Raw genomic sequence first — 11,804 nt, 5'->3', positions numbered from 1 at the left:
TTTATGTAGAATATTGGGGACCTAGTGGTAGAGAGAACTAGTGAGGGGGAGAGATAATATAGTATGTTCCGATGAGTAAATGAAGGTGAATTCAAAGTTATGGGAACTGACATGAGTGATGATTGTTAATGGGATTATAAGTATTAGAGCTCTATTGAAGGCAAATAGAAATGAAAGGGATTGTTTAAACTACGTTTCCCACAGATAAGCACCAAAAATTATATATACATATATATATATATATATATATATATATATATATATATATATATATATATATATATATATGCTTGCATGATATACTTCTAAGGTATGACAGTAGCACAGAGAGTTCAAAACAGACAGGTGTATGGGATAAAATTTGCCATTACATACTAAGGAGTATAATTAATAGGAATAACCTATTAGTACCACACAAATACTAACAAGAAATAATTAAGGGCTGACAAGAATTATGGGGTACTTGGGTCATGAGAATTATTTAAAATGGAGAGTGATGAGGATTGTAAATAAATGCATAAATACATACATGCAAACATAAAATAAAAGTAAAAGGAACACCTGAAACATTCCAACCCCATCCCACTCTATTTATCATTTAATTTTTGTCCCCACTTTTCTACTCATCTGTCCATACAATGAATAAAAGCAGTGTGAGCCACAAAATTTTCACAATCACAGTCACAGCATGTAAGCTACACAGATACACAACGATCTTCAAGAATCAAGGCTACTGGGCTGCAGTTAAGCAGCTTCAGGTATTTCCCTCTAGCTCTTCTATCCACTAAAATCTAAAATGGAGTAAATATATAATGCCTCAGAATACACTCCAGAATGACCTCTCAACTCCACTTGAAATCTCTCAACCACTGAAACTTTCTTTTCTTTTATTCCTCTTCACCCTTTTGGTCATGATGATTTTCTCAATCCCCTAATCCTGGGTCCAATCTCATCCCCAGAGTCATTACCTGCATTGTCAAGGGAATTTATACCCCTGGGAGTCATGTCCCATGTAGGGGGGAGGGCAGTAAGTTTACCTGTTCAGTGAGTTAAGAGAGAGAGATGCCACATCTTAGCAACTAAAAAGTTTTCTGACAGTTCCCTTAGGTTCAATTGTAAGTAGGCTTAGCCTCTCCTAAGCAGTAACAAGTTTCTGAAGTGAAAGCCCCCAGATAGAGGGCTCAGCCTGCTAAGTTAGTAGTCCTCAACATTTGTGAGAATATCAGAAATAACCCAGGTAGGGAAAGCCAACACTTCCATATTTTCCCCCATTCCTCAGTGGTCCATGCAAGTAAATTTTTATTCTCTGCCCAAATTACTTTGGAAGGAATTGGGATATCACCCTAACCTGTATAAACACACCAGATCTCACTTCCTATTCAGAGTTCCATGTTCTTGTGGTATTTGAATAAACTGACTATATAAATTAATGTGCTACAGAAAACATATATCCTGCACCAAATAAACATCCCTTCCCTAGGTCTCACACAAAGGATGAAGTTTTAAAACACAGTCAGTATTTTCCTTTATGCTTTGGACTGATTTGCAGTAGTCCTAAGCAGATCCACTTCATTCATATATCAAATTGAAGTCTGAACTTTTTCAGCTTTTTTAATAGTTGACATACAGGATAATACATGCATAACTGCTGAGCTCTAGGTCTGAGACTCAGGTGCCACAGAGACACCCAATGATCCAGAGACTGACCAGGTAATACACAAAAAGCTAAGCATCTCAGAATTTAGATATAGCCATAAAACTCAGGTATAGATTTGACTGCTGCAAGAGCTTACAATCCAGAGACCTTTACAGTAAGCCTTCCCCCAATAATCTGTGCTCTAAGATTCATTTCTTTTTGTCTCCACATTACAGATAGTCCATAAGAGTGATGTGTTATGTTTGTCTTTTCATTTCTGTTGTACTTCACTCGAAATTCTGTCTTCAATATCCAGTCACCTAATTCCATGCCTCATAACTACATTCTTTCTTGCAGTTTTCTATTGTATACATACTACACAGTTCACCATTGTGTTCATCAGTCAATGTATCCTTAGGACATCCATTGCAAATCATGAATTTGCCACTGTAAACACCAGTGCTCAAGTGTTCATTTGTGTCCCTGCTCTCAGATCTTCCAATAATAATAAACCCAATATTGCAGATGAAAGACCTTGTGGCACCCATAGCCTCAGCTTTTTCAGGAGACCACATTGACCTCCAGATTGGCTACCCCATTCTACTTCTCCACCATCAGTGAATAGGTGCATCCCTCTTTTCAGATTTTTCAAGCACTTGTATCCTTTGATTTTATCCTTGCAATTATATATATATATATATATATATATATATATATATATACACAATCAGTAATCCATGGTGTACAATTAATTGTTCAATGTTCATCACATACTTGTGCATTCATCATCAGAATCAGCATATGAATACATTCATTTCTCAATTTTTTTAAAAAAAGGTAAATGATAATACAAAAATAAAAGGAAAATAAATTACATTAAGATCAGACAAAAACACCACTACCAAGAATCCCATATCCCTCACTGATACCCCACCTTCATAGATATTTAGCTTTAGTATAGTGCCTTGGTATGCTGAATGGGAGCATATTATAGTATTACTGTTAACCATAGACTCCATTTGCATTGATTGTATTTTTCCCCAAGACTGCTCTTTTACAGCACCTTGCAAGGTTAGCATTCATTTGTTCACTCACATGTAAAATAGGTTCTATATGTGTACATAGAATCACCATCATTGACAACTCTAGGTTTCACTAAGTTATAGATTCCCAGTCTTTACGGTCTATCTTTACTTCTGTTGCCATATACGCCTTTAGCCTTCCTCTTTCAACTTTACTCACAAACATCTTTGTTCAGGGTGCATAAAATATATTGCTACCATCACAAAATATTGTGCTATCCATTTCTGGATCTATACTATTGTTCTGGTTTGTTAATGCTGCCAGGAGGCAAAATATCAGAAATAGATTGGGTTTTATAAAAGGGGGTTTATTTGGTTACAGAATTACAGTCTCAAGGGCATAATGTGTCCAAGGTAACATATCAACAATCAGGTACCTTCACTGGAGAATGGCCAATGGCATCTGGAAAACCTCTGTTAGATGTGAAGGCGCATGGCTGATGACTGCTGAAGTTCTGGTTTCAAAACGGCTTTCTGTCAGGATTCTCCTCTCTAGGCTGCCGGAACTAAAAGTGTCACCTTAGTTGCTCTTAATTGCCTTTTCTGCATTGATTAAAATGATTCAGTGTGTATTCTGCTTTGATTTATTGATATGGTGTTTTAAATTACTTGATTTTTTGTTTTGAAGAAGTCTTGCATTCCTGTAATAAATCCAAATTGTTCATGGTGAATAATTCTTTTAATGTGCTGTGGGATACAATTTGGGAGTATTTTCTTGAGGACTTTTCCATCTATATTCATTAAAGAGAATGGTCTAAAATTTTCTTTTTTTGTGGTATTTTTGTCTGACTTTAGTGTTAGTGTGATGTTGGTTTCATATAAAGAGTTAGGTTGCTTTCCTTCCTCTTCAATATTTTTTAAAAGATTGAGCAGGATTGGTACTAATTCTTTCTTGAATGCTTGGTAGAATTCACATGTGAAGCCGCATGTTCATGGACTTTTCTTTTTGGGGTAGCTTTTTGATGACTGACTCACTCACTTTAGTTGTGATTTGTTTGTTGAGGTCATATATTTCTTCTTGAGTCAATGTTGGCTGTCCATGCTTTCCTAGGATGTTGTCCATTACATCTAAGTTTCCTAGTTTATTAACATATAGTTGCTCATAGTATGCTCTCATTAACTCCTTTTTACCTGTAGGGTCAGTAGTTATGTACCCTTTCCCATTTCTGATTGTATTTATTTGCATATGCTATATTTTTTTAGCCTAGCTAAGTGTCTGTGGATTTTACTGACTTTCTCAAAGAACAAACTTCTGATGATATTAAGTATCTTACTGTTTTCATGTTCTCTAATATCACTTTTTTCTGCTCCAAACTTAGTTATTTCCTTTGCTTTGGGGTTAGTTTCCTGTTCTTTCTCTAGTTCCTCCATGTGAAGAGTAAATTCCTCAATTTTTGCTCTTTCTTATCTTTTAATATAAGCATTTAGGGCAATAAATTTTCCCCTTTATGCTGCCATTCTGTGTGTGTTTGTGTGTGTGTATACACACATAGACACACACACATAGATATATATATATATATATATATATATATATATATATATATATATATATACACACACACACATATACATATATATATACACATATAAAATTATGGAAACTTGTGTATACATGAGTTTGAATGCACAGATATCTTTCCTAGCTCCATCCACTGGGCAAATTTAGAAGCAGTGGCATCCCAGTAACAATGAACACACTCAATGACAGAACTTGATTTCCAAAGCTATTATGGAACCATCACTGCTTGAAGTAATGGCATGTCTGAGGGCTGGGTCAGGCAATATATAAGATAAACCTAGAGCATCTCATAGTGCCAGAAAAAATTTGGGGAAAAAATGGTGTATGTTACAATCACCCAGGAGACAACCTGGAAGAGCTACCACAAGACAACTCTGGAAAAATAACCCATTAAACAAATAAATAAATGGGGGTAGAGGGACAAACTTTTACAGATAAATTTTAGATAACAGAATTTTAATTATTATAATAATTTCTTATAAAATTGTTTCTTCCATGTGTTCCTATATTACCATCTGATTGCCTATACAAGTGCATGTTTCCTTATTCTAGTTTTTGTGTCTATATTTTGTTTTACAGATGTCCTCAAAATTTTTAATATTAGTATTGTTTCATAGTTAGTCAATGTCACAAAGAGAATGATTACAGACTATATGTTGTCAAGACTTCTTGACTTGTGAGATATGCAAGGAACCCATATTTAACTGCTGTCATATCATTTTTGTAAATCTCATATTGGTCAATTTTAATAGAAATACATTTATCACTTACTGCCAGTCAACTGCAAGACTGGCTGCCAACATACTGGACTCTCTATAAATGAATCATACAGGATATATCACTCTCCACCTTGTGAAAACTCTGCTAACCCTTCTTTACAGTTGGAAATTTCCATAAAATTTCATATTACTGAGCACAGAAACAATGTCACACAACACAAGTAAAAGAAAATTTCCATTATATACATAGTGTAAAGAAAGAAGCCACTAATATTTTCTTTTCCTGGGGTAGATAAGGATATTGGGAAATTAAGTTTCAACTAAAAAAGCTTTTTAATGATAAAGTTCTGCAAGATGGAGATCCACATCTTCCATATCATCCTTCCACATGAGAATCATTAACCACATGATCAATTTCCCCTGCAGGGAAGCTCCAGGGTCTGAAAAGAAAGTTAATGGTACCATCACCTCAGATCCTGGAATCTGAACTCACAGACAGGGATCTGGTCTGGAGACTCCTTTGGCATGTGGGAAAGGGGGATGGGGAGGGTCCATGCATCACTGAAGATCAGGCTTCCTGCTTGTAGGGACAGTGCTCCTCCATCCATGGAGAACTGGGGCCCAGGATCCAGGGAATAGTGAGTGGCTTTTGTTCTGTGCAGACAGAAGAAGCATCTGTGAGAGCAGGGCAGGGTGAAATCCATGATGAGGGTACCCCCTGCTTAAGCATTTCCCTATCCCACACAGCTTTTTTCTGTGCCCACTTACAGATAAAGATGCCACTGCCTCCCTTGAAAGTTTCCCCAGTTCCTGGGATCCTGCAATCTGAGGTCCTCTTTGCCATGCTCAGGACATTTGCCTCCCACCCTAAGCTTTAAGGTGGACACTTATCAGTCATGACAGATTATTTCATGGGTGGCATCGTTCTAAAGGATTGACACACCTTAGGTGAGGCCATTTTCCTTAATGCTGGGATATGGCTCCTAATATTATCCCCTCCTGTGGTTGGATACCCTGGAGAAAGGGTAATGAGAGAACCAGATTGAGCTGGACATGGTCTCTGTGCCATCCAGACTCTGCTTTGTGTACACCACACACTGCCCTGTGGGGAGGAGCAGCTCTCTGTGCTTGGACTGCAGAACCCCCACTCCTTCCCATAGTCACAGGTCTAGAATATGACACAGCCAGGGCTGGATCCCAGGTGAAGCAGTACCAGGCACAGTTGTTCCTTCCTACCCAGCACTGGTGCACCTGGAACCCAGTGACTGTCACCAGGTCAGTGTCTTGTAGCCCCAGGAACCACACATGCAAATCACCCTGGGTGCACACAGAAGACATATGAGTCAGAGGCTTGGCCTGTGTGGTGTGTCTTCATCCTCCAGGTGGACATGCAGTTGCTGGGGCTCCTATTCTACTGGCTGGCATCCCACTGGGTGAGGGTCTTGAGGGTCCACACACTCACAGGGACTTGATTTTGGGATGGGGCGTAATCACAATTTATCTCCTTGTCCCCAGGTGTCCTGTATGACCTGACACAGTGGAAGCTGGGGCCAGGGCTGGTGAAGCCCTTGTAGACCCTCTCCCTCTCCTGTGCTGCCTCTGGGGGCTCCATCACTACAAGTTACTACTGGAGTCGTATCCACCAGCGTTCTGGGAAGGGGATGGAGTGGATGGGGCACTGGAATGGTAGCACAAACTACAACCCAGCTTTCCAAGGCTGCATCTCCATCACTGCTGACACATCCAACAACAAATACAATCTGCACCTGAACTCCATGACTCAAGAAGACACAGCCACATATTATTTTGTGAAAATTACACTGAGAAGTCAGGGTGAGCCCAGACACAAACCTCCCATGAAGAGCACCAGAGGGGCTGGGCTACAGTGGAACTTTGGCACCACCAAGGAGAGGAATCAGCCCCAGGAGCTGGTGCAGTGTGAACAGTTTTCTGTCAGGGTCTGTGGCTTCCTTTGCATTTAAGTCTATTTCCCTGAAGATTTGCCTTCCCCTTGCCAGGGTTCCCTTTCATTTCAGTATCCAGTAAAATGTCAGGCAATTCAGGTAGTGCATTTATTTCATATCAAGAGGGAAGAAAGGTCACTGTCCCCAACCTCTTCCTCCCCTTAGTTAGGTCTTTGATTTAGATACCAGTGTGACCTTTTCTAGCTCATCTGAAATAGTAACTCAGGCACCACATGAAAATTCTGTGGGAAAAATTATTTTCTCTACGTTTATAAAATTAAACCAAGTGCATGAATGAATGGGTAATTAAATCAGCATTTCTTTTCCTTGTGAATGTATTTTATATCTTGAATAAATAAATAAACATACATCTGTTTTCTTTGTAAAATAGATTTTATATCTTCAATGATTTAGATTTAGAGGGAAATTTAGAAAGTAAACAGAGACTTCCAGAGACCCCAACATCTGGTTTCTTTTAATAAGAACCACTTATATATCCATGGTAAATTAAAAAAAAAACTGTTAACATTAGTGGTAATAATAATAAACTCTAGACTATTCCATGTATGTCCTCTTTTTGATATTGGATTCAATCCTGGACACCATGTTCTATTATATTTCATGACTTCTTAGTCTCTTCAGGTCCGTGACACAGTTTCCCTTTCTTGCCGTGTGTCTTCATATATTTTGAAGAATGTCCCTCTATTTGGATTGTACACAGTATTCTCATAATTGCACTATGGCCAGAGTTTGGGAAAAAGTGTCACGGAGGTGCAAACCCTTCCCCTTTGTCATAACAGGGACATATGAGATTAACATCATGCAACATTAGCTGTATTGAATTCCCTCCCTCATTTAAGGTGGTGGTTTCCAACTTAGCTGTAGAGATACTATCTGTCCCTTTCCACGTTCCATTCTTTGGAGTTGAGTCACTGAGCCCAGGGTATACTAAAGAAGATGGGAGGTATGTTTCACCTCCTTCATAAATGTGGTCACATCAATCTGAATAGATTACTTGAAATAATGACATGGTTTCTTGGATGTTTATTTTGTAATTTGGGTTATAATCCAAATCATTATTTATTTTGAGGCTCATATTTTCTAGTTTTCCAAGTTGAAGCTCTTTCAAGGTGTTCTGGAGATCCCTTTGACATATCCCAATCAGTATGTTTCTGTGTGTGAGTGTGTTATGTGTGTGTGTTTATGTGTGTGTACAAATGTGTGAGTGAATGAGTGCATGTGTGTTGTGACTTCTTCCTTATATTCTGGTACTACAAGGTGTTCTGGCCTCAGCTTGTGTTTTTCCTTTCCTCATCCAGGAATTCCATCTTCCTCTGTGTATGTAAAAGCCCATGTATCCCTCAGCAGAACTGTTAAGGATGTACCAAGGAAAGGCCCTCCAGAGGTCTCTGGGAAAGGTGGCTGCTGTGACCTCACCTCTCAAAAAGGTAAGCCCACGTTTCTGTTGTAGACAAAGCTCTGGGGGGCAGCACCACCCCCAGTACACAATGAGGCAGTGTTACATCCAGGGCAGGAGAGGCAGCACCACCTACAAATCATGGGAAAGGCCCTGGACATAGTCCCTGAGGCTTTCCTGCAGAGGCTCAGGGAGCTTCCCATTCCCCTAATCTGATGTCCTTATCCCTCTGCATTTCAAGTTTGGGTTTGAGGTATCTCCTCACCTCAAGAGTTCCAGCTCCATTCACTTGCTTCTGCTTCCCTGTCCTCGGTTGCTCCCTAAATCTGTGTCCTGGAAAGCCAAACAGGCAAGAGTTGGGGAAAGCAGCTTCTTGTGAGGGCTATGTGCTCCCTGATTCTCAAATCAGCCTTCCCTGTAGACTCTAGAAGCCATCAGATGGCCCAGATACAGTTTGACTTCTAGTGATCTAGTGAAAGCTCAGTGCTAGCCTTAGGAGTGTCAGTTATTTTGCTTAATCTGGTTAGAGGCCCCTGGGAAAAACATCATCATTGCTTAGAAAAATGAAAGCTCTGGGTTTTATCATTGCTCTGCTGACTGTACACACTTGTGATATTCAAAAATTTCAAAAAATAGATCCTTGAGTCTGCAGTTTATGGTTGTGACTCACTGAGGTCTTCATTGTCCCCAGGCACAAATCTCCCATGGGGGAGCATTCTGAGGAACACTCAACTTAGTGCCCAACACCAGGAGAATGTGCAGAGCTAAAAAATGATGGTATTCTTTACTGTGTCTCAAGTTGATTTTGCTCCAACTGCTCAAGAACCGAGGTAATAGGAAATCTTGTTTTACAATTTTAGAGATTGTGATATTATCTCTTGGTTCAAACAAAATTTAATACTTATTTCTGACAATGTGTAGAGGAGCATGGACAAGATCATCATCAATTGCAACATCAATGAGGTTGACTTTATAAGCATTTGGACTATACTGTAGGAAAAACTAATTGGATTTTAGATTATTATTTTCTTTGTCATTTATTTGAGAATTCTTAATCTCTTCTTCAGAAAGGAGACATTCTCTATGCTTTTCCCATCTGTGAATCCTTTGTATGTTCCTCCTGAACTAGAATTTCCAGGGCCACCGGAACAGCAACATGGGGAGGTGTGGACCAGGCATCTGAGGGCCCTTTCAGTGCTGAGCAGACTCCATGATCCAAGCTGAAGTCTGCATCTGTGTATCTGGGTGTGGATGATGCTGTAACATGCCTGTAGTAGGGAAATAGCTTTGGGGTTTAATTCTGTGAGATATTGGGATTGGATACCAGGAGATTATTAGGAAGAATCATAACCTAAATGCCTTTCTTCTCTTTCTCTTCATAGGAGATTCATACATACTTATTTCCTCTGGACATTAATAAATTAATAAGTTTTTAAACTAAAAGTTTATGTTATGATTTAAAGCAACAAGTAGTTTACAAATTGCAGATATCTGGAAAAATGGTGTAAAGTTAATGTATGCATATGGCCAAACATGGGAGAAAATAAAGGAAACACTAAAATGTATATATAAAATATCATGTCAGAGTTGTCATAGATGCCACCTGTGAGCAACAAGGAGGTTTTCACAGGTGACTCTTAGGCATTAATTATAATTAGAATTTGTTTCTTCTTACACAAATGAGGTTCCAAGATACCAACTTCTGACAAATGTACACATTTATATTCCATATATATATTTATATATAGTTATAAATGTCAAAATAACCAAAAGGTCCCTATTAGTCTAGACTCATGGCTTTCTCCCACCTTTACATTCTTGCTAGCAGTTTTTAAATCATCAATTTCAACATGATTTATACACTTGCCTTGCTTCTTATATAAGGCTTTTTGTTTTTTCTTTTCTGTCCTTGTTTTTGTTTTGTTTTTACTGAAGATGAAGCATTTCTTGCAGCTGATGGCATGTACTTTCAGAGAAGCATCAAGGTAAAGCACTCTAAATGGGAAGTAATTTTGGTTGTTTCTCTGACATGTAACATTTTTCTAAGAATAAAAAATGCATTACAAAAATTGGAAAAAAATTAAAACAATCTAGTGAAAATAACATATATGCAGCCTTCCCATATATCTCTATGGTTGACACTTAGCATTGGTGTTGTAAATTTAATCCAATTGTTATAAATGTATTAAAATATTACTGTTAATTTCAAGACCATATTTTGCATTAGGTGTATTTTTCCTACATAACACACTATTATTAACTAATACTTGTAGGGATGTTCATCTGTTCTAGTTCATTGAAGAGTAGTAATCATATTCATTGTCCACAGAATTCCCTGTGTTATACAGTCCCATGTTACATCCTCTAGCCTTAATTCTAGTGACATACACACCAAATTTCCCATTTCTAGCACAAACTCTCACAATTCAGCACTGTTAATTTCCCTCATGACAATTTGCTACCATTGCCTCTATCCATTTCCAAAATTTAAAATCAGCATTATTAAAAATTCTGAACAAGTTAAGCAACAGCTCCTGATTCTCTACTTTTATTCTCTCTCCTGTTTACATTTATTTTAGATATTAACTCCATCAGTTTGTTCACTATACTTAGTTCACATGAGTGAAGTCATAATATATTTTTTCTTTTTCTGTCTTATATCACTCAACACAATGTCTACACAATGTCAACCTTGTCAACACAAGATTCAAACATGTTTTTGCATATATCAGGATTTCATTTTTTCTGAAAGATAAATAGTATTCCATCATATATATTTACCGCGTATCGTATATCCATTCATTTGTTGATCAACACTGTGGTTGTTTCCATCTTTTTGCAATTTTGAATGCCTTTGAACATCAGTGTGCAACTGTCTATTTCAGTCCATTCTTTCAGTTCTTCTGAGTATATGTCTAGCAGCAGGATTTCTGGACCATATGACAGTTCTATAATTAGATTGCTCACTAACCACAAAACTGTCTTCCACAGCAGTAGCACCATGTTACATTCCCGCCATTAATTAGTACATGTTCTGGTTTCTCAACATTCCCTCCAACCCTTGTAGTTTTTGGTTTGATAAATAGGGAACACTCTAGTAGTTGTGAGATGGTATCTTGTGTTTTATTTGACATATCGCTAAGAACTAGATTAGATGAACATATTGTCATGTTTTTTAGCCATTTGTGTTTCATCTTTGCAATAATGTCTATTCATGTATTTGCCCTGTTTTTAATTCAGTTGTTTGTCATTTTCTCATTGAGTTGTAATATTTCCTTTAATACTCTGGACATAAACCCATTATCATATATGTGGTTCCAGATATTTCAATCATTGAGGTGATTGTCTTTTAAACTTCGTGACTACATACTTTGAAGTATTCCTCCAATTTAACAATATTTTTCTTTCACTTGTGCATTGGATGAAAAGTCTAAGGAAATTCTGTCTATCCCTAGATCTTCAAG

Source organism: Choloepus didactylus, chromosome 19, assembly GCF_015220235.1.
Source record: "Choloepus didactylus isolate mChoDid1 chromosome 19, mChoDid1.pri, whole genome shotgun sequence".
Lineage (NCBI taxonomy): Eukaryota > Metazoa > Chordata > Mammalia > Pilosa > Megalonychidae > Choloepus > Choloepus didactylus.
Note: the sequence above shows the minus strand (reverse complement) of the source record.